The following is a 19,183-nucleotide window of genomic DNA, read 5'->3' on the forward strand; positions in this document are numbered from 1 at the left end:
CCCTCGACAACCATGTCTTCTTCTTTTTCATACCTTGCTCTTGAAAGCATATCTGCAATTGGATTATCTTTCCCTGCAATATTCTTAAATTCTAGATTCAAGGACTTTATGTAGGCAATCCATCTCAACATAGCAATGTCGGGAGTTGAGCAACTTGTTATCATTCCAAGAAGGGGTAGACAATCAGTCTCCACTATTACATTTTCTCCTATCAAATACTCTTTGTCACATTTCAAAGCTGTGACCACTCCCCATAGCTCTCTTTTTACCTGTGGATAGTTGCACTTTTGCTCCAAACCTCACCACATATCTCTTGCCATCATTATCATCTTGCCCAATCGCCCATCCAATTCCTATGGGGCTAGTATCCACTGTCACAATTACATATCTTCCACACTCATAGTTTACTTTCCTCAAAGTTGGAGACATAAGTATAAACTTCTTTAATTTCCTCATGGCATGTGTATGCATTTCTTCCCATTGAAACTTTTGGTTCTTTCTCAAAAGTTGATACAAATGCTCTGCTACATGTGCATAATGCAGAATCCAAATAACATAAAACACACATGCACCCAAGAACCTTCGAACCTCAGTGACATTTATACATTTTTCTTTCGTTCTCTGGATTACATTAATCTTTGCAATACAAGGCCTTCTACCATATGGCCCGCACATATGTCCCACAATAAGAACTTCATTCACACCAAATACTGACTTTTGGCCAGAAAAGGTAAGGTTAACCTCTTCCAACCTCGACAAGATATTATCACAATCATTCATATGGTTTGCCACATACTGGCGGCACCCCCTCGAGTCTAGAGCCACATCTTTATCACTTCCATCGCATCCTTTGATTGGCACATCATCAAGGAAAGGAATTGTAGTTTGCGGTATGAAGTCACGTAGGACTTTGTTCATACCATTCATCATATGTGCAACTGAATTAGTTGCCCCTTGAGGTAAGATGCACATCCTTACTAGACCCAAGGGTGTCCTCATGGTAGTTAGGTCCCTGCTCTCCATTGCTAGTTGGAACTGATCATACCCTGAGTACAAATCTCCCATAGAATATATTGCCCTCCCTACAAATGCCTCTGCAAACTCATCAAAAATTGGCCCTATACCCACATTTCTGATTGTCACCTTATTTACAGGTTGCATATCCTGAATAAAGCGTAAAGAACCATTTTTCTTTGGAACTGTGAACCACCTGTTTGAATACGGAGCACAAGAAGGCTCCAAGATACCCATCTTGATCTTTTCATTAAGCAACTCAATGAGTTTTGGCAAATGAGCCTTTGGAATGGGAATAGGTCTCAAGTTCCAAGGTACATGAGGGGTAGTGAAGATCACCATAGGAGCAACAATGGATGGATCAACACACCCTATCTTCAAAGCATATCTTTTCAGCTTTTGTCAAACTATCCTCGCAACCAACCTTTGACTCTTTCAAAGAATCCTTTGTGAACTTGTGTCCAGTCTTGCTTGGGTCACGAAGGCTAGGTTGCAAAGAAACTTGTTCCATCTTATTTGTGCAGTCTTTTGGTAGAGGTAATGCCAGTTGTTTCACTTTCTTTGCCACGGACTTATACTTAGTCTCCACTCGTACATATCCACTTTGAACATTTTTGAAATCCTCAATGGCCTTGTACATTTCTATTGAGCATACTTTCACAGACTCACTTCCCATACACAAATTGCAATCTACTAAAGACTCCAAATCTTGCATAGTATCCACAAATGAACCTCATCAAACACACCTGCAATGCATTCATCATCTTCTAGAAAACCATTCATCTTCAAACCTCTTTTTACACTATATACATGCTATCGTTCACCCCGCTTTAAGTCCTCACACTCTGTAAAAGCAATAGATTCATAGTTTGATAATCCTACAAAACCTGTAGAAAATGTTTCCTTTGCATATAAATCATGCGAGAACCTTTGTCTTCTTATATCACTGCAATCCCGCTCTACAATGGTACATGGCCAAAACCCCTCATATCCCTGTAGTCCTTGAATTCTTTGTTCGTATTTGGAAAGGGTTTCTCTCTAAGACTGTCACGGTTCCTTTCATGATCCACACAAACAATAAGGAACTGTACTACACGCTTCCCATCCCTGCTCCTTATTCTTGCATAAGCTCACCCATCATCCATCAACTTGGTTTCCATACGAGTAGCAGTGATGTATGGTTGCCCAAGGATAAGAGGGTATGTAGACATCTCCCGCACAAAAAAATCTTGGTCATCTTTCACATCCCCTATAGTCACCTTAACATTTGGACAAGCTTCGTACAGATCCCCTGATGAGTTGTTTGCTTGACGAATCATCCATCCATGATTTACATCAATTGGCCATTTTTCTTTTTGATAAAGACTCTTTTACATGAGGTTAATTTCTGACCCATGATCTATCAATGCAATGTATGGATCTTCCAAGTCTCCTACTTTTACCAAGGTCTGATTAGTTTCTCTTGCCCATTGACTCTTCAAATAGTAGCTCTTGTGAGTGGTCTCAAATTCATCTTCATCATCCAAGAAGCGAACGTGTTTTACTCCTCCCCTGGACTTGTAGCATCCAACAACAATTTCTTCACCTTGCTCGCCATAGACTTGTACACCCTGTGCATTTAAAGTCTCTTCTTCACCCTGTACGTGGATAGATTCAGTAAGCGAACGTGTTTTACTCCTCCCCTGGACTTGTAGCATCCAACAACAATTTCTTCACCTTGCTCGCCATAGACTTGTACACCCTGTGCATTTAAAGTCTCTTCTTCACCCTGTACATGGATAGATTCAGTAAGAGACTGCCGCTTTCTCTTTATGATATCAATTATTTCTTAGTGGAATTCTCGCTTTGCTATACCAAGGACCTCACCCAAGGTAAATTCCACCTTACTCTTTAGAATCCTCTCTTTCAAAACCTTTTTGAGATACGTTGCTGCCTCTATATTGGATGGAGTTTGTAGGCTGGACCCTCTGCTTTGGATTTTGTTGCATCCTTCTTCTTTTCTTTAGAGGCTTCTTGCATAGGCACTTCGGGGGCAGGCATCTGTTGCGAGGAAGGTGATCTAGGAGGCACTGTGTCATATTTTCCTCCACTCCTCGTGGCCCGCTTTGAAGGCCCTTCATCCCCATCCTCGTGCTATGTTTCTCTTCAACAATGCCTCATTTGCTTGACATTTGGCAATGTACGCATGCACTGACAAAGAATCTACAAGGTCGTTCCAACCTGTTTCTATCCGCGAATGCAGTCTCCAACCTTTGTAGTCATTTTACATTTCATAGTAGACTCTATAGCGCATGGCCATAGCTCTCCAATACCATTAGATTCCTCTTCTCCAAACTTGAATGATCCTTTTTTCTTAATAGGATCCACCTTCAACCCATAGGGGGCTGCCTCAACCATCTAGATGGCATGGCTAGTAGCCATGTCCTCAACTAGTTTCTTTATCCCGCATTTGCCAAAGTTTGTTCCCAAGAGCTTACCTATTTCACTTAAGTGAATTTTTCCATCTTTAAAGAAAACGAGCTCCTTTGTCAAAGCGTCTTTAAAACTTTCACAATCCCTCCTTCCATGGTCAATACTATCACACCATATGCATCTATTGACAAAGCCTTCTCTGGTTTGTGGTCGTTGCCTTGTAGATTGACTGGATGGTTGCCCCTTTTCTTCTAGCCTTGTAAGCTTTAACTTGAGCTCTTGCATTCCCTTCACAATATCATCTAGAATGGACTTGTCACTCTTTGGAACTACAATAACACACTTTATAGGACTCTCAGAAACACTTGGAACTTGGGTAGGGTTAACTATCATCTTGTCTCTTTGTCGTTGATGCTTAGTTAGCAGCAAAATGGCGTCTTCAACATCATTCCAATTAGTCTTTAAGCCTTGTTCAACATCCTTCCAATTAGTCTTTAAGCCTTGTTCCACGTCCTTATCCTCAAGTAGTAGCTCTAACTTCTCTTGAATCTCTTTAACTGCTGCCTGCAAAAAGAGCTCTCTCTTCTCTGAGTTTACCGTAGCCTTTTCAGTCCTTGACAGTTGATCATAACGGCGTTCAAATTCCCTTAGGAGTTTGGTAGGCAAGAGCCCCTCTTTTGGCCAAACTACCCACTCTAAGAAAGTCCTCTTTGTTACCCGTTCGGAGTCCTCCATGACATACTCTTCCTTCAAGGCTACTTTGAATGCTTCCCAAGTTGCCCCATGCTCATTTCTAATTCCCCTTACATGCTCTCTGATATCAGGAACCACAGCAAGTTCAAAACTTTGCACCATCTCTACTTCCGGCACTCGATGAATCTCCATCTCCTTTACATATACACAAAGATACTTTGTTACATATTTACCTTTAAATTGGTCCAATTTATTCACCACAGATTGAAGCGCTTTGGTTGAGGAGAGCTCCCTCCTTTCTGTAGCTTGCTGCTGCTACATAAACACTCCAAAATCTTGAAACATTTGCAATGTGACTGGATCAAACCGAACCCCCTGTTGCTCTTGTTTCTCCAAATATTTAAACCTTTCTTTTGAGACCTTCAATGAAGCTTTTAAACCCTCACCCTAGCGTACTTCGCGTCGGGTTCACCAAAAACGTGTCAAGAAGTGCGTAGTGTGACTAGGAAAGCGTCGGGCCTCTCACTGTGAGGATTCGTAGCAAAATCAAGCAAGGCGTAGATGATTTGAAGTCAGAAACACACTAAAAAAGAACAAAACTCAAGCCATGAAAGATCCACTTTGAAAAATAACCAATACTAACTCAAAACTCTTGTGTGTGTGAAGATTAGGTGGCCTCGCTCCCAATTGCACAGATGCAGTGCTCATCGACCTGTTAAAAACCCTAAATTTACGCTTCTATTCTTCATTGTGACCATTTCATGGAAGCTTTAGTACTTCATTGGAGAACCCCCAAGTAGTTATTTGAGGAGGGGAAACCTTAATTGGAGGCCTCACAACCTCAACATGTAGTGGAAGCAGCACGGGACTACACTAGCACCCTGCAAAGGAGTGGCTGTATCTCCTTGCTCATGTGCCCAAATGAGCTCATTCTTGGATCTAAAACTTCCCACACAACTTGAGAAACAACGCCAGCATCGTTGATGTGGCATTTTTTGCTAGTTTGAGCATTTTTACCCAAAAATGTCACTTTTTGTCCGTAAAAAGCCTAAACCAGTTGGGAGAAATCCCTAAAATTGTGGAAAAATCCCATTGGGATCAAGTTTCATATTGAGCCTCATTTTACGACTTGGTAAGCACTTCGGACATGAAACCTGCTCCTTTTGGCCGAGATTGCCCGCATTGAACTTTCTAGGCAAAATAAGTGTGCCACTTCGAACATATGTACATTCCCAAAGAAAATTAGGCATATATTTATGTGAAAAAAGCATGCCATAGTGCCACTTGGAGGGCCACACTGTCCCCCCAAGGTATATACAGAGTTGCAATCGTGGCATCTATTTTTGCATATATCACACTATGTACATAATAGCATTTGGTCCCACACATCATAAACATTAAGAGTGAGGTAGATATTTTAATTTCACATTATTAACGTGCCATGGCACGAAACCGTATGACTAATGATTTGAAATGGCAACTTACAAGTGTTCCCTCCAGAAACATAAGCCACACGAAGTCTATCAACTCAAAACTTGAGAATATGGTCTTCCCTCCCAAAACGTGATATATTTCATGAGTTTCGAGTGTCTGTCTTTTTCTCTATCAACTTTAGGAATGGAGAACGCTTATTTTTCTAATGAGAACACCAATTTGAACTTGCAATCCTCAGCCCCTTCATCTTTAACGCTTACCCAAAGAAAGAACACACATCATCTTCATGTTGATGTATTGCAAGAGTACGCACCGTTGCAGAAACGTAAGAGGGAGTCTTTCTTATCTCAACATGAGAAAGAACTTATAAGGACAAACAAGGAACATCATTTGGATTTGTGGACCGATGGGTCTATTTATCCAAAGGATCCTACGACAAATGTGCCACCTCCCTTTGCTAATATCACTAACCTCTTACATTTCACAGGCGATGGCAAGGATGGGCTATTGGGATACACGGAACATTTGGAAATGAGAGGATTGAATGCGGAAAGGCAAAAAAACTTCCTGGCGATGGAGAACATGCAGCTGAAGAAACTTAATGAAGCATGTTCTTAAAAGATTTTATCCAACAAAGAGACAATCCAAGGCCTTGAGAAGAAGATTGCAAGTTTGCAAGAGAAAGACACCGTGCTTGGTAGTCAGAAAAGAAAACGAGATCTGTGCAACATTGAGAACATGAAGATTGGTAGTGGTGGCCTGAAAAAATGAATACGAGCTTTAAGGTAACTCGAATTTTGTTTTTGCTTTTGTATCTTCGATGTGCTTCACTAAGAAATGGATACACTTTCCTATACATGATCATAGCACATGGTGCTTTTTTGGAAGGTCTTTACTGCATCCAAACTCGAACGGTGCAGGCTTCAATGCCGGAGTGCATTACAGCCGTCTAGTTCCAAAAGAAGTAGTTGAAGAGATGATAACTCAGAAAAAAATTTGTAAGTCGAAAGGGAGGCTCCTTACCTCCTTCATGAACGAGAATCAATTGGAACCAATGGAAGTGCAAGCAATACTTGATGAGAGTGGCATCTCGTAGATATTGGGATACAGAGCTTCAAAGCATTAGCTAAAAAGTCTCAAAATAAACTACAGAGAGGATCATTGCTACCAAAGCCACCACATGTAAAGGCTACTTGCTGGCATGTAAACGATAAGGTGTTTGAGAAACTTGGGCAAGGGCAGTAGAGAGGTACAATTTAACGAGCACAACAACCTCTTCGTTGATGTTGAAGCATTGCAAAGGTATGCAGTTCACTTCTTTGACATCAGTCGAGAAGAGTGAGGTGAGGTTCTCAAGTTTGTTCTGAAGCTTGATGAGTGCGAGGTCCTTAAGAACAAGAAGCTGGAGAGAGTCACCATTATCCTCATGGGTAGAGCTTTGGATCCATCAATAATGAAAGAGGATCCACGATACTTCAGCATGCAATTAATCCAAAAATAACATTCTAACTCTAGGATCATTTCAAGTATACTTCGTTCAATCTATAATAGCAAAAATATTGATTATTTGGTTGTTGATTTTGTGTTTTCATTTTTCACTATAGGTTGATAAGGAAAATTTTGAAATCCTTGATTGGGTTTTTAGTCAAACCCAAATTCCTTCTATCATCAGTGAGCAAAGAAACGGAGTTGTTCTTTCACTGGAAGGATCTAGTGACTATACAGTGGAATGGCACATGGCAGGTGACTTAAAGACTCTTAACACTAGGTTGGTAATGGGACACTTTTATGTCCTGTTAAGTGACCATTTTCCTTGAATTATGTCAAGAGTTTCAAAATGGATTTTGAGGTGCTATCTGTCTAGAAAGTTGTCTCATGAGCTGAAAAAAAATCGACATTTTTTTGGAATATCAATTCTATCTTTAACCTTGTCCTTGCACAACATTTCAAAACCTAATTTCTGTGAAAAAACGGGTCCTGTTTTTGGCTTTTTTCAACTTTTTGCAACTATACCACTCTAGAATTCATGTTTGTGAGGTCTATAATTATAGAGAACTATCTTTAGTAGTCCTCAACATGTCCTGATGCTTCTAGGGAGAAATAAATGTTAAGGTTGTAAGTTAAATTACAAAAATTATCAAATCCTGTTTTTTAGCATATTTTAGCTCTTCTATGATTTTTTTGGTGGCTTTCATGATATCCAGATGCAGTTTTGATTTTCTATGTCGCATATTGTAACATAAAGCTAATATTCCTTGAGTTTTGGGGCACCTAAAACCCTATTTTGCATAGTAGACAATGAAGGTTGATTTTTTCAATTATAGAAGAAAACGAAACATTCTAGTATATCAAGTATAGCTTTTTCAATATTGTTAGTTTCTTGCGACAACTACATGGATTTTGTAGGTAGTAACCATATCTAGTCATAAGGATCAAATTTGGCTAGATATTGAATAGCTTCTATGGGATTCTACAACTCATAATGTTGAACCCAGTTTTTTCATGTTTGCTGTATTTAGTACTTCATCTTAGTCCCCAAGATTCCCCTTGGTAAGAGATGTATTATTCTTTTGACATGCTCCATGGCTCCTTATGAACCTAAAGGACAATAGGGAACTTAGAAAACATGCATATATTATTTCTATTGAGCGTGGCTATAGAAACTTTCATGATAGGTTTGCAGAATGATAAAAATTCAACTTTTTTGTACCTATTTCTTTTGGCAAAACAAAAAATAGTGAGTGAGAAGCAATCATATGTTCTGATCACCAACCCATTGAAGTTAACTAGGGAATTTATCTCAAGTCCTACAAAAATCCCTAATCTTATTTTTATGCAACAAAACGTAAGAAATGATTGTTTTGATGAAAACGTACTGGTCCATCAACTTTGGAGGCTTGGTGTGACCAAAATATGAGAAATTTTACAAGTTTCTTTTTTTTTCCATGTGTAGTAGGCCTTGAACTATAACCTCATGAAAGGATTTTACAAAATGAGTGGATCTACTATGGTTTTGGAGGTTTTTTTCAAAACCCTAAAAAGACACTTTTATGTCCTGTTAGGTTACCAACCTAGTGTAAAGTGTATGTACAACATAACACTTAGAGCAACTGTGGCAAATCCATGCTTATATTGCATGGTTGATGCACAATCTCTTGAGAGGGTGCAATGGAATAGAGCTCCCACCAGACATCTTCAAGATAAAACTTTTAGGCCAGTGCTTGATATTCCTCTGAGTAGAGTTCACGTCTGTACACTTCATACACTCTGTCGAATAATGGAAAAGGTGGTTCATTTGTACATATGTTTTGCATGGACATTAAATCCAGAGAGTGAGTCAAAAGAGTGATCAAAGCGTTAGAGGGAGTGCTCTTAGAAATTGGTTTGCATGGAGGCAATGTCAAAATCAAAGACGACCCTAAGATGTCTCAAAGTCGTTACAAGGTACCTAGAAAAGCATTGATAGGCAGCCTGAAGGCCAAAAAGTTTCTTGGGTTTAGCCTCAAAGATTCAGATAGAGAAGAAAGGAGAAACCTATTCAACAAATGGAAATAATTACTTAAAGTGGTTAAAGACAATGCTGATGGTGGGAAAATCCAAGAACGTGTGGAAATCACTAGATAAAAGTTTCCACTACATTGAGCAAGATTCTTGGGACCAAAGTAAGCTCACATCATTTCAAGAAGCCTTGCTAAATTGGAAGAAGGCTTACTTTACAGGGTGGGGTGGGCAACATATCGCACATTACATGGTGGGTTAGCATTCTACTTATACAAAAAAAAAATTTAAATTGTACTCTATTGAACATTTTGTTTTATTTCAATGCAACACATACTGTTCAACCATGGTTCATGTTTTGCCAAGACATACGGCTCACTATCAATATGGTCCACACAAGGCATGGAAAAAACCCACTACATGGAAATAACAGGTTAGTTTAAGCACACTAGACATGGGGGCGGAAAGGATAAGGCCAATAGCCTATTAGAGTTACACCAATGGACTTATAGACGACTAGTTCATAGAGCAAGGCAGAAGGAGCTTCTTAAGAGTTCAGAAATTACATGGTCTTTACAACACTTCCGTAAAGAGAAGAAATATATGGCTTGGGGAAATTCAAATGCAAGGGAGCACCATACGAGGTGGCGACAGTCACCAATCAGGAGCGGGAGAAGATGGACCTGAGCCCGCGTCGTTTTTATCCTCTTCGATGCACCTCCTTCTTCCTCACTTTGTACCTCTTGGATGTGCAAGCTCTGTAGACGAGCTCGTTCCTCTATTGATGGCAGCATCCCCACGGGCATCAGGCATCCTCTTTCCCTCAAAAACAGCCGCTTGTTGTATGGATCTAAGCTCTCTGTGTCTGAGCCAAAGCCTGAGCTGTGTAGGACATGAAATAGGGGACTCTGAGTGCTTGACACCCATACCCAATGCCAAAGACGTGTAGAGCAACCTATTTATCAATCAAAATTAGTCTTTCTGTGTTTAGTGGGAGGGGTTACCCACCACACAATCTTGTAATAACTTTCATTGCAAACAGTGGAAACTTTGCATTGTCCTCGGAGTATTCCTTGTGGTATATTATGATCTACAAAAAATAGTAAAGAATTTATGGGCCGTAAGTGAGATGAATACAATTGCCAAGTACTTGAATTGTTTCTACAAACCTTTTTGTGGTTGAAAAGCCCGATGTAGTGAGAAAATCCTTGCCTTGTACTCCAATGACAAGCCCTTTCCGTGACCCTCCCGCTCTTCTAAGGGAACTATCGTCATACACTAGCACCTGTCAACAAAAAGATTGATCATGATATTTTATCACTCGATATCTCCAATACCATTTGAATGCCTTTAAAAATTACCATCTAATTATCGTCCATTTCCAGCATCGACCTTCCCCACAAGTGAATGGACTAACTATTTATTACCTGAGCTCTGGATGCCACGGGCCTACCCATGTTTTCCAAGCCGAGTTGTTTTTTTGTCTATTGAAACTGCTCATTTGTTGGCAAATTGGCCTCTCCGCACTTTTCTTCATTGAATATATCTTTGATTAGTTGCCACCTGAAGTAAACTGTGAGTCGTGGACAATTGTGCCAGCAATAAGATGTTGGTCCACTCCATCATCATCCACAAATCCCATGTCTACCTCAAGAAAATTAATAATTGCATCTAGGCAGTAGTCCTCCCGTATATTGAGCTCATGTATGATATCTGTGAGCAGAACGTACTGGGTGTCGCCCGCCATAGCAAAGCTGGGAGTGCAATTCAGAGGCAAAGTCACTTCCTTATTTGGGCTTTCTTACTTGTACCCTATTGCTGCATCCACAAGAGAAGAAAGAGTTAATCCCGCATCAAATGTTTTCTTTAATACCTCTACCCGCTCTTCTTCTGGGTCAAACTGCACCTCCACATCCTGTACCTCTTCCTCCGGTGCCAATGGACTGTTATCGAAAGTTGTTGACTGGGAAGTCTCTAACTCACCATCTGCCTGCAAGTATAAGTAACAGACAAACCCGTGGTAGAATTCCACTAAGCGACACTTTTTGAAGCGCTTTATACACCTCTCTTGTACAAGCAGTGCATTGGAGGGACACTTTTCTAGACTGTGATTCAATCTCCTTGAAGCACTCTTGTCAGGCTCAAGGTCAGCTGGGTGCACATATCTCACGCCATCAACTGTCATGGAATTGTCACAAATGATTGTCTCATATTGTTGACATTGGGTTTGTAGAAACTCAACTGAGAAATCTATAATCCTCTCTATAGAAAAATTTTCATTAAACATTCCTGATAGTTTTGGTGCACGGTGATGAGCACGGGCCTTGTATAAGAACGTGAATAGTTTATCTTCACATGTATCCTCACCCACAACATATGTCTCCAAGACTATGATCCCCATGACTAAAAGAAAAAGAAATCCTAAACTACTATTCAAAATTTTTGTATATTTGGTATCATAACCAAGCAAATATTGAGCCTCGAGTATCCCTCAAGGTCTCTATTGGCTTGGTTCTGTCCATGCGCCAACGTCATAATAGGTGATGTCACTTGAGTCAGAACCAGGCGAATAGGGGTCCCAAGAATCTCAGAAGGGCCCTATTCGCTTGGTTCTGACCAAAGTTGAATTTCCGTTGTACCCACAATGTCTGTCTCTAGGACTATGATCCCCATGACTGAAAGAAAAAGCAAGCCAAAACTACTATTCAAAATTGGTATGTATTTGGTGTCATAACCAAGCGAATAGTGAGCCTCGAGTATCCCTCAATGTCTCTATTTGCTTGGTTCTATCCCTTGTGCCAATGTCATAATAGGGGACATCACTTGAGTCGGAACAAGAAAAATAGGGGCCCCAAGAATCTCCGAAGGGCCCTATTCGCTTGGTTCTAACCCAAGTTGAATTTATGTTGTACCCACAACGTCTCTCTCTCCAAGACTATGATCCCCCATGACTAAAATAAAAAGCAAGCCAAAACTACTATTCAAAATTGGTGCTATATTTTCTGTCATAACCAAGCAAATATTGAGCCTCGAGTATCCCTCAAGGTATCTATTTTCTTGGTTTTGTCCCATGTGCTAATGTCATAATAGGTGATGTCACTTGAGTCAGAACTAGGCAAATAGGGGCCCCAAGAATACTAACCCAAGTTGAATTTTTGTTGTACCCACGTCCATTCGGAACAGTTGGATTAGAACATAGAATTTAATGTTATTAGTAATAGATATATAGGCCTACTCACGCACTATGCCCAAATATAGCATTGAATAACAACTCAGGCACAGTCACATAAGGAGTAATTATTCAACCATGCGGTGCAAGACTTTTAATCTTACCCTAACAACCACTCTTTGGCCCTTGGAGTATTGTTCACATTGTGCTCTAACCTGATAACTTAGTGGCTTCGGTGCGCACACAGCTACCAACACATAGGAAGGGGAGAGAGAGAGAGAGAGAGAGAGAGAGAGAGAGAGAGAGAGAGAGAGAGAGAGAGAGAGAGAGAGAGAGAGAGAGAGGGAGAAAGAACATGTCTCTGCAATATCCAATGGGGCCTAGTTGGATGGTGATGTCGTAGGTCGCTAAGAGCAAGAACCAGAAGGTGGCGATGAGGAAGAGGAACAAAAGGTGAAGGCAAGGGTGATGGCAACGCTGCAGCAAAGGACTCAAACCAGTGGAGGTCGCTCAACACAGGATCACGAGAGGTGGCCAAGCAGAAGAGCACAGAAAAGACAAATGCAACAACGATATGTTTGTTCGACTTGAAGATGAAGATGGCGACTGCAAGGGAGATTGGCATTTAACTCTAAATGCTCACTCAAAAAATGCACGTGGGTTGTGCTCACAAGGACAACCAGTAATAAATGGGCTCAGATTCCCATGCAATATGATCTACCAACCACAATCTCGGGTGTAATCATGCGGATTAGTGAAGTTGTCACCAAGCGAATAAGGGAAGGCAAACTCTGTTTGATGCACTTATTTTCTTGGTATTGACCTCAAAAAATATAAATGATTTTTGCTATTACACTTTTCTGAGGTCAGTACCAATCGAATAAGGAAACACAAACTCTGTTAGATGGACTTGTTTTCTTGGTACCGACCTTAGAAAATATAAATGATGTTTGCTATTAAAATTTTTTGAGGTTAGTACCAACCGAATAAGGGAAGGCAAACTCTATTCAATGCACCTGTTCGCTTGGTACTGACCTCAAAAAATATAAATGATGTTTGCTACTACACTTTTCTGAGCTCAATACCAAGAGAATAAGGGAAGGCAAACTCTGTTTGATGCACCTGGTACTGACCTTTTCTAAAATCTTAAGTCCCTTGTGCTGACAAATAATATGTCATTTTTTGTTATTCTATTTGCATAGAAGGGCAACAAGTGACTCTTTGAATGCTCAAGCAGGAAGACGCCGATATGAGGTGCACAGAGGTGTACTGCAAGAGCTGCAAAGGATCGAACGACATGTGCAATCAGCTATTCCATGTCTTTCTTTCCAGCAAGTAGTCTGAGAGATTTGCAAGTAGAGGAGAGTCAGCACACAATGGGCCAGCAGTGCTCTTCTCTGTTTGCAAGAAATTGCAAAACACTACCTCGTTGAATTCTTCAGTGCTAGATATATACTGGATGCCCATCCACACATCATTACTATCATGCTGCGGGATTTTGATAGTCTTCGAAGGCTATGTTTTTGCTATGATGGGCTGCTTCATCCAGTACCTATCCGGGATATGAGAACAATGGATATTCTTGACATCTCCCCTCTCCATCCTCATGCACGATAGACAGAGCCTTCTAGAGCTCAATTAAATAGCAGAAGGACACGATCATCGGTGGAGAGAAACAACATAGATGGGTAGCATGAGCCAATCGTAGAAGGGCATGAGCAATCCAAGGTGGACCCCGAGGCAGTCATGGAAGAAAGAAACACGGTTATGGAGGAGCTAGCTAGACCCCAAAATGAGCAAGGCATGGAGGATCCAAAGCCATTAAGGGAGGATAACAATGAGGGGCATGAGCAGGCCAGGGTCGAGAGGGATGACACAGGTGGACAGGTTGATGAGGGACATGATCAGGCCAATGAGGGGCATGAGCAGGCCAATGGGGGCATGAGCAGGCCAGGGTGGACCCTGCGGCATTTATGGAGGAAACAATATTGAAGGAAAACGAGCAAGGCATGGAGAATCTGGAGCCTATGCCTGTAAGGGAGGATCCTGTGCCTATAAGGGAGGATCCTGTGCCTGTAAGGGAGGATCTTGTTCCTGTTAGGGAGGATCCTGTTCCTGTTAGGGAGGACCCTGTGCCTGTTAGGGAGAACCTGAGGCAACCACATATAAAGATCAAGAAAGGCAATGGAAAGGCTCTGCTTCAGAAGGGCCATCTAATGAGGAGCCTTTATTAGGTGAGTCGATTATTTTAGAGAAAATCAACGAAGAGAACAAAGAGGAGCTACAAGCTCTGATCAGCGCAGTGCCTCTGCATGCACAAATAGTGCTGCCTAGAAGGTCAGAGGAGGCCTGCATTTTCAACCTCAATCAACAAGACTTCCTGTGCGTGCACAGTTTCACCAACCCCAAAGCAACAAATGAGGTCATCAACATTGCTTTGTGGTACTTCTCAAGCTCTTTATAAATCACGGTTGGTTCACTAAATGGCTCACTACCAAGACATGGGTCAATACCAAGCGAGTCAGTGGCTTATGGAGTTGGATAGTGATACCACTCGCTCAGTATTGACCCATTTCCTCCCTACAATCGTCAACGTTGCTTTGTTACGTCTCAAGTTTTTCTTTATAAGTCATGCTTGGTTCATTAGATGGCTCACTACCGCTAAGATATGGGTCAATACCAAGCGATTTAGTGGCTTATGGAATTCAATAGTTGCCCCAATCGCTCGGTATTGACTTGTGGGTTTTGTGGCAATGACAACCCACTAAAATATCTTAAGTCTAATCTCTACCATTGATTCATGTTAGGCATGCTATCTTGCTTCTGTCCCCTCAGGTTCAAAACAAAATATACGTAATAGATCTATTGATATGGCCTATGTTGTAGAACAGCGGAGTTTCCTTTTTGTCTCTGATGGGCTGATTTAGAAGAGTCAATTTTGATCTAGTGCGCTTTCTGGTCACTACATACAATCAATCGTGAGTTTCTTCTTGCCTTGTGAAAACCATGATGGATTAAGGAGCTTTTTCCTTATCTTTAATGGTTTTGGTGTAGTGATCATTGGAGTCTGTTGTTATTTGACATTGAAGATAAGATTGTCTACTACACAAAATTCGGGCAAATCAGGGTGTTTCACGGTCGTGTAAAAACGTAAGGCACATCTGGGTACATTTGGAAGTAGTGTCTCTTTGTAATGTGTTACTTACTCAAGTGGTTATGTATGTAGTGCCGTGAAAAAACTTGTTGCTGTGTAGAGCATGTTTTGTTAGAACATGATCTAGGGAATGTCATCCGGCACGAACGGGTAGCCATGCCCACGTAGGTTGATGAATATAGTTGTGGTTGGGAAACTTGTTTGAATGCCTTGTTGATCCTTAGTCAAATTTTGGATGTACCGAACGTAAGTAATCGTGTTGTTTCGTTGTTTGTTGCAATGTTTGTATTAAAAGAAGCAACATCTTTACTGACTTTCCTATTATCATGCTTCTACAGGAACTCCAATTACATAACTACACCCCCAACGATGTGGGGACATTTTTTCTGTAATGGCCATCCAGTATATTATAATCTCGATAAACAGACGTACAAGAGAGGAAGGGGTGAGAGCTGAGGAGTTTGAACAGGCTCGCGTTAACAAAATGACGTAGCACTACAATCACACTCAAGAAGAGGTTCGAAATATGTAAGAAGCAATAAATCAATATTATGCAAACGCCGCAGAAGTAGAGGAATGGGCTACATGTCAATGACAAGAGTGAGAATAGAGGGAATCTTCACATGTGCAAGATGTATAGAAAGCCACAAAAGAGTCCCATGATGTTCAACGACGCGAAAGGATGCCGAGACCAGCGTCCCCAGAGGCAAAAGTAGCAGCAACCGGGGGAGAGGGCAGGGGGGCAGTGGCAACAACCGGGGGAGAGGACAGGGGACCAGTGACACACAATTTCACGCTTTCAAGGCATAAATTCCATAAGTCGTACTAACTTTGTACCGACGAATTTCAGAACTTTCATTGAAGACTCTATCTAGTATCTATGTTCCTGTCCAAATATGACTTTGAGTAGCTCTACTTACCGCTCAAAACTTCTTCCCTTTTTCATATGTGCGCTAACATTTCTGTGTATTCTAGTGCACACCATGACTACGTCTCAAAGGCCTAGCACTACCATTGAATCTGTTTAGCATTTTTAACAGTTATATTACATATGATCAAGCATGGATACCATCTGGATTAACTATCGGAAATTGGGTTCTACTGCAATCTAGGAGGAGGAAGAGGAGGCAATACAATGATTTCGTGGAGGCTTTCAAGGGACGAGTTAAAGAGTTTAAAGTGTGTGCACAAAGCATGGGGGTGAAAGAGGTCCTCATACAACATGATTTCTAGCATGTACACTTAAGGTTGCAAACATCTCCTCCAAGTTTTCCAATGAATCGACCGAGTTGTAAGTTATTTTGAGCATCTCACTTAGTGCATGATTATATTCGAAGGTTAAGTGGTGGATATTATCTTTTTAATGCTTTCCATGCATTTATTGGTGAGCAAATGTACCGAGGAAGACAACACAAGGAACTTGCAGATAATGGAATATTCTTTTAGGATATGTCATATGTGGAACTGAGAACTTCCACCAGTTGGGGTCGTGTAGCTCCTTTGTCACTTCCATCCTTTGTTAGCAAGGATTGGTCTTTGCCAGCTTTGCAAACTAGTGACAGCTTTAGGAATAAGTTGTTTCAAGATATACAAAAGTCCCTCAAGTATTCAATTTCCACAAAAATAGTTCAACTCACACTATTTATGCATCTTAAAGTGTTTGTAGATTTCTTCTTTGATAAGCAAATAAGAACTACCGCAACAATGTTCATTTGCAAGTCTGAGAGATGTTTGGGCTTTTTAGATGATAATTGGGATAGGAAACAATCAGAAGGCAAAATTTGTATTTTGCAAAAGAAGTCCATAATTTGCAAGTTCATTATAAGCTCTCAAAATTTCATAGTGTCGTTTTAGTATTTTAGATATAATCTTCTTAGTGGGCAGCTTATTCTAATCGATCAAGATACAGAGTCTAGCCTCAAGAACAAACCTTTATCAATGGAGCTCTACTTTCGAGACAGCCTACTTACTGTGATGGAGACAATTTCAAGCACAACTCTTGCACAACTCAAGGTAGATCTTACATGTGAAGAACTTCCACTTTTGTCCGAATTGTATGCATTCAATCTCAACAACAGAAAGATGATTACTAAATGGATGAATTTTGATTGTCTTTAATACATTAAAACATAGAATCTAACTTTTTCTTCTTTTCAGATTCCAAGACACAATGAGAAAACAACATTGTGCAAGGAATCACTCCCAAATACACTTCACTTAATTGCTAATTCCACCGGAAGCTAGGTCACATACCTCATGTATGCAATGAGATTTGATGCCATGCAAACTATGATGTACTCTTCAAAATTAGTAATATAGAGACATTTTGTGCACTCAAACAATGTTTAACACTAGGTTGGTAATGGGACACTTTTATGTCCTGTTAAGTGACCATTTTCCTTGAATTATGTCAAGAGTTTCAAAATGGATTTTGCGGTGCTATCGGTCTAGAAAGTTGTCTCATGAGCTGAAAAAAACTCGACATTTTTTTGGAATATCAATTCCATCTTTAACCTTGTCCTTGCACAACATTTCACAACCTAAACTGTGTGAAAAAACGGGTCATGTTTTTGGCTTTTTTCAACTTTTTGCAACTATACCACTCTAGAATTCATGTTTGTGAGGTCTATAATGCTAGAGAACTATCTTTAGTAGTCCTCAACATGTCTTATGCTTCTAGGGAGAAATAAATGTTAAAGTTGTAAGTTATGACCAAATTGCAAAAATTGTCAAATCCTGTTTTTTAGCCAATTTTAGATCTTCTATGAATTTTTGGTGACTTTCATGATATCCAAATGCAATTTTGATTTTCTATGTCGCTTATTGTAACATAAAGCTAATATTCCTTGAGTTTTGGGGTACCTAATACCCTATTTTGCATAGTAGACAACGATGGTTGATTTTTTCAATTATAGAAGAAAACGAGACATTCTAGTATATCAAGTATAGCTTTTTCAATATTGTTAGTTTCTTGTGACAACTACATGCATTTTGTTGGTAGTAACCATATCTAGTCATAAGGATCAAATTTGGATAGATATTGAATAGTTTCTATGGTATTCTACAACTCATAATGTTGAACCCAATTTTTTCATGTTTGCTGTATTTAGCACTTCATCTTTGTCCCCAAGATTCCCCTTGGTAAGAGATGTATTATTATTTTGACATGCTCCATGGCTCCTTATGAACCTAAAGGACAATAGGGAACTAAGAAAACATGCATATATTATTTGTATTTAGTGTGGCTATTGAAACTTTGATGATAGGTTTGCAGAATGGTAAAAATTCAACTTTTTTGTACCTATTTTGTTTGGCAAAACAAAAAATAGTGAGTGAGAAGCAATCATATTTTCTGATCACCAACCCATTGAAGTTAACTAGGAAATTTATCTCAAGTCCTACAAAAATCCCTAATCTTATTTTTATGCAACAAAATGTAAGAAATGACTGTTTTGATGAAAATGTACTGGTCCATCAACTTTGGAGGCTTGGTGTGACCAAAAGATGAGAAATTTTACAAGTTTCTTATTTTTTACATGTGTAGTAGGCCTTGAACTATAACCTCATGAAAGGATTTTACAAAATGATTGGATCTACTATGGTTTTAGAGGTTTTTTTCAAAACCCTAAAAGGACACTTTTATGTCCTGTTAGGTTACCAACCTAGTGTTAAAGAATATACACTTTTCATTGTCTCAAAACTTTACAAATTGTGTTGTTTCTGTCAAGATGTATACAAGTTATTGCTCCCTTTTCCTGCTGCTACTGCTCCCCTGTCCTCTCCCCCGGTTTTATTTAATGAGCAAAAAT

Source organism: Adiantum capillus-veneris, chromosome 11 (genome assembly GCF_014529385.1).
Source record: "Adiantum capillus-veneris isolate H3 chromosome 11, ASM1452938v2, whole genome shotgun sequence".
Classification (NCBI taxonomy): domain Eukaryota; kingdom Viridiplantae; phylum Streptophyta; class Polypodiopsida; order Polypodiales; family Pteridaceae; genus Adiantum; species Adiantum capillus-veneris.